Genomic DNA, 6,495 nt, shown 5'->3' on the forward strand with positions numbered 1-6,495 from the left:
CTGGGCATTATTTGATCGCGAGATTTATTTTGTACTCTCGCCATCAGGTTCCATCAGTCCATTGGACTTCAGACGTCATTAAAAAACATCATAATTTCTGCGAAAAATAAAAAATATTGTTGCAGTTTTTGATCGGCATTTATTTACTTCTTTACGACAGGTCATGGTTTACCTAACATTCAACTAAGCGATGTGACAGCTTTGCGTTAAAATAGGTTTATTAAGTCTATTCAATATGTACAATAGACATACAGTCCATTAGTATACATGATTAAAACATAGTAACATATATAAACGCATGACATGTGATCAGTGTTGAATTTCATAAGTTGTTTTATAAAGTATCAATACATGAAAAGGTCTAGGACAATTTTTATTATGACAGCATTTAGAATCTATTTAACAATTAATGCAATAATGATAGAATACAAAAACAAACAAAGACGAATCTACAAAAGAGGGAGAAGTCCGGTTTGAGTAACGAATTATATACACTAAATCATAATAATATTTATACAAGTTTCTTTGACTTAATGCTTTATGTACATACATAGTCAAGTTTCTGTTGGTACTTGTATTATCCGATTGCATTAATTCAATAAATTTTATCATGTTTGGTCTTTTCCAGTAATATTTATTTATATACATTTTCCTAATATCATCATATAAGGTATATTCTAATAAAAAATGATATCCATCCTCAAGAATATTGCAATGTTGACATTTTTGAAAAGGTATACCTTCAGGTTTATGCCATTTGCCTGATTCAATCTTTAATCTATGGGATGAAACCCTAAATCAGATCTAAACTTATTTGTACTACCATTTTTCAAGTAAGGTTGCAATTCAAATTTACAAAACTGCCTGTACATAATATTGCTCTTAAAGAATCATTAAGTTCTGACATCAAATTTTGATAAATGTATCATGTTCATATATTGCATCTGGTTAATACACAATTTTACACTTAAACTAAACAAATATAAAGGCACTGAATTTAACACTGTTTTCCGCGTCATTTTTATGTTGCAAAGAACCTCCTGAACAACCCGTCTTGTGCTCAAAGTGCACACGGTAGCACATACACATCGAAGTGGTACACGCACTTTTTGAGTGCCCCTTAACCGACTCGCCGACACGTCTACAAACGTTCATAGAAACCGTTCGGCCACTAAGTGCATTAAATATAATATTATATATATATATATATATATATATATATATATATATATATATATATATATATATATATATATATATATATATATATATAAATGTATTTAAACAATGACTACATACTTCTTTCCAAGCACATTAAATTATATTACCGTATTATATATATATATATATATATATATATATATATATATATATATATATATATATATATTTATATATATAAATACATTTCATTATGGCGCATAAAATCACTTGACGCGTTATTTAGAATTCAGACAGCGTAAACGGCGAATTTTGCATTTTTTTGTAAAACTAAAGGGCAAGAAATCTTCTTTGCCTTTTTGTCTAATTGGCTACATATTAAACTTTTCCACAATGTTTTTGTAAACGCTCGAAGTGCGTTAAGTCGTTTGCTTGAAGACCCGTAATAACTAAAACGTATACATCTTATAATACAGACCGCACGAATCGGTAATTATTGATGTTACATATTGCAACACAAACAACACTGACTGTGGCATTATTGTTTTATGGTTACAAGGAGAGGATTTAAAAAAAAAAGATTTCTGTTCAGGTAAAATACACTGTTTTATCAACTCCTGTGTGTTACGAGTGTTTTTTTTTGTGGAATCAATAAACAGTTACATAATTAACATGAAATCTTTAAATAGATTGAAATACAAATGAATAATTACAACAGATTTTCAAATCACATATTTTACGACTTAAACAGTCGACACTATTTGAATATCAAATAGCTATTGTGTTTCTTATAGGTCACGATTTGATTACAGCGCAATCAAAACAGGAAGGCGTTCACTTCAAGATCAACACAAATAATTATCCTCTGGGGGGGACTTACCCTTCCCAACTCTTGTCTACATGATCTTCCTAACAACATTATGTTGTGATATTTTCATAACACTCCCCCATGGTAACCATAAAATTCCATAGTTTGTGATTGCTGTTTGATGACTTATTATAATGTATCGGGCAGCAGGTCTGACAGAATGATGTGTAAAACGTAAGAACTAATATATTGCCTTCAGAATATTTACATTGCTTTCTAAAAGGGGTTAATCACGTGACAATTAAGAGGACGATGTCCGTGCCGAAACAGGTGGTTTTCGCCTTTTTGTACCCTTTGTTACTTTTGTTTAATTTTTTAAATGCAGCACACTTTCCTGTTATAGAAGGGAGAAAGTGATTTGCGTTTATTTCGTATTCATATTCGCTGGATATCTCGACTTTACTCGCTACGAATTTTCTTAGCGGGAACTAATTTTGTGATCCCACTAAGTTTGTTTTATTAATATAGTATTAAAGGGTAAAAAAAGGACGAAAATTTCCTGTCTCGCCATGGACATCGCTATCTTGATTTCCTTTAGATTATCATGTGAGTATCTCTTTTGCTCTCTATGATATAATTTGATTAGTCATGTTTTCTTCTCAGAGTCTTTCCCTTTTTTGTATTTTGGCCCTTTGCCTTTATCATATTTACACAGATTACACATTCTATACATAGATGGTGACGTCACCACGTTATTGTCAGTAACACCGGTGTGTACACAATGCAGGTTACAAGATTGCAATTAGGACTTGTCCTAATAGGCAGGTTTTGCTGTCTCCTCTCAAACTCGACACATTGATAATATTAATTGTAACATTCAAATACCTTATATCTACAGAGGCATCAGTAAAAGGCTTTTATGTATTAATTTTAAAGATGTTAAAAAAGACATGTTATTCATACTTTTATAACTTTAAACTCCCATATCTTACAAAAATCTTTGAAAAAGAACATCTTTGTAGTTAGCCTGCAGTACCCTTTGTAATAAAGCAACCCGTTAGTTGCTCTATAATTCAAGCTAAAGAAGTAAACCGGGCAAGTGTGACCGAAGGACAAGCAGCGACTATACGCATGTTGGCGCCGAAAATTCATAATAGACAACACAATATTTATCAAAACAAATACGAAACATCGGTTAAATATATCCATTCTTTAAAGCAAAAGATCTTAATTTTAATATATTAAGTACTTGGCCGTTGTTGGCTCAGGTTCTATTTTGAAGTTACACAGGTACACTATAGTATACTAAAATGTACCCCGAGTAAGTGCAATACGTGTAAAGGCACCCGTCAATATTCCGTTGTACTTTTTAGTACATCAGAAAACTAAAAAGTACACCGGCCTTTTTTAAGTACAATGTATCCCGGGTCTGGTTATAGCGCAATGCGTCCGGCCATACTACGGGGTATGATTTAGTATTTTTCCGTACCCGGGTACTTTGTTAAATACTTAAGAGCTGTGCTTTCATGTAGTACCTGGGCCGACAATGATCAATCGAGCGTTACTCGTGACAAAGGTTAAAACTACAAAATTTTAATAACAATAAAAATAAGAATGCTAGGCAAACATGACCACGCTTTTCTAAAATAACAGAAGTGCACCGACGACAAAATAGTCTAGCGATTTATTACATTTTTGATGGATTAAAACATATAAACAAGAGGGCCATGATGGCCCTAAAGCGCTAACCTGTGTTGTTCTCCTCCCGTTAAGTGAAGGCTCTCTGAAGAATCGACGCACTATGACTGTACAAGGTCGTCGTGAGGTAACAAAACCAAGTGCAAGATAAAAACAGAAAATAATATGTTTGTGGTCTCATGAAGGGCGCCCTATACTGCATTGAAGCTGTCCAAGAACTGCTCTGTGGTGACAACTACCGACAGCCGTTTTAAGAGTCGGATTGCGGCTGGGAAGAAGGAGTGTCTATACAGGGTCTGTTCAACAGAATGGGACAAGGAAGCATACATTCCTCCCTCTCTTTTCGGGCTCATTAGCTGTATAGAGATACAGCTTGGCAGATATTTCAATCAGGCAGTTGATTATTCTGTACATCAGTACCAGTCGGGAGTCAGCACGACGTTATTGTTTTACCAGTTTCACAGGACGCACGTGACCTAGATTTAAACTTGGTATGAAAAAGGTAAAACAAACCTGACCAAGTTTCTTCAAGATTGTGTTCTCATCACATCCTCTTGATTGGTAACAATGTGTTTTTAACCTTTTACCTGGTGATCAAGTCTTTGGACGCACATGACCCAGAATCCAACTCTGCCAAGAAAATGTTAAGATTTTCAGAACATTCTAAGTTGTAACATAATTGAGTGATTAATTTGGCCTCTAAAGTGGTTACAATGTTTTATCAACATTTGTCCTGCGACCTAGTTTTTGGACTAACGTGATTCAGAATAGAAATGAAGTGTCTGTTTTGGTCACGATAAAAATTCTTACTAAGTTTAATTAAGATTAAGTCATGAGTGCGGCCTCATGACCCATATTTAACTCAGTCTTTGTTGTCAAGGCAAGCATTCGGAACAAGTTACATCAAGATAGATGAAAATTAGGCCTCTAGAGTAATAAAGAGCTACAATTTGACTACGCACGCCACACATCGCAAGAGGACGGAACGCAGGAAATAGTGATCAAAGATATGCTCAAATGAGCCAAAAATAGGGATATGGCGGCCCTTAAGCGGTCACCTGAGTTAAATGATAACAAATTTTTAAAACTTGCCCTGGTGATATAGTTATAAACCCCACCTCACCCAGATTACAACATGACCATACTTTTAATATTAGGACCATGTTTCATCAAGTGATTGAAACATGCTGCCTCTTGAGTGATAACGATTTTTTTTACTTGACCTGGCGATCTAGTGTTGTTTTTTTTACTTGACCAGGCGATCTAGTGTATTTTTACTTGACCTGGCGATCTAGTGTTTTTTTACTTGACCTGGCGATCTAGTGTTTTTTTTACTTGACCTGGCGATCTAGTGTTTTTTTTACTTGACCTGGCGATCTAGTGTTTTTTTTTACTTGACCTGGCGATCTAGTGTTTTTTACTTGACCTGGCGATCTAGTGTTTTTTTTACTTGACCTGGCGATCTAGTGTTTTTTACTTGACCTGGCGATCTAGTGTTTTTTTTACGCACATGTCGCCAGATTCAAACCTAACCATCATATACACATTAGGACCATGTTTCATCAAAACTGAGTGATACATGCGGCCACTAGATTGAGGAGTTGTTCTACTTGACCTGGTGATCTAGTTTATGGACGCTCATGACCCAGATTCAAACATGGCCTATATATTGTCCCATTGGTGCAAAAAGGTACCATGTGCCTTCTTATGTCAATGTCTCATAGTACCTTTTTGCACCAAAAGGGCGAATTATGTTCAATGTAAACATTTTGAGCATTATTCATCAAAATTGAGTATAAAATGTTGCCCCTAGAGTGATCATTAGGCTTAAATAAGATTCACCCTGGTGACTTAGATTTTTGGACACACATGACCAATATTCAAATTCAGCTTAGACCATCTTAAGATAAAAATTCGTTTACGTTTTATCAAAACTGAGTAATTAAAGATTCTTATACAGTGGTTACACAGTTTTTACCTAAGTACCTAGTTTTAAGGTGAATGTGAGCCAGATTCGAACTTGACCCAATATTGTCAAGATATGAGTTGTGTTCTGAGAAAACTGGGCATAATGCAATCCGCACAGGCTAATCAGGGACGACACTTTCCGCCTTAATTGGATTTTTGCTAAGAAGAGACTCATTTAAACAAAAAATGTCATAAAAGCGGAAAGTGTCGTCCCTGATAAGCCTGTGCAGACTGCACAGGCTAATCTGGGATGACACTTTACGCACATGCATTATGCCCAGTTTTCTCAGAACACGACTCATATAGTTTTCTCAGAACACGACTCATATAAACATTCTGTCCAAATTTCATTCTGATTTAGTAATGTATATTACCTTTACGGTATCAAGATTTTTTTAAGAGTGACAGAGGTAACTAATTTTTTTCGATTAACATTATCCAGATTCGAACTTGGTCCAGATATTTTCCATGTAGAGATCAAATAAAGTTTAATCAAGCATGAATAAAACATGTGGTTTCTGGAGTGATACAAATCAAAATTTGCGATGCATACAGCGCAACGGTGATGGCAGACATAGAAGTATGGCATAAATCCCCTTAAGCACTGTGTGCTCATGCGAGATTAAGTAATAACAAGGGACATAATTGTCACAAAACCAGGTTTTCATTGTGAAAAAAAATCTGATAAAGGGAGACAACTCAAACTGAACTTTTTAAATGAACAAACAAAATTAACCCCCTTTGTAAGTTTGTTTTAAAATAAATCTATTTTTAGTCGTGGCGACCTTGACATTGGAGATATTGACGTGATTCTTTCGTGCGACACACCGTCCCATGATGGTGAACAAATGTGCCAAATG

Source organism: Dreissena polymorpha, chromosome 14 (genome assembly GCF_020536995.1).
Source record: "Dreissena polymorpha isolate Duluth1 chromosome 14, UMN_Dpol_1.0, whole genome shotgun sequence".
NCBI lineage: Eukaryota > Metazoa > Mollusca > Bivalvia > Myida > Dreissenidae > Dreissena > Dreissena polymorpha.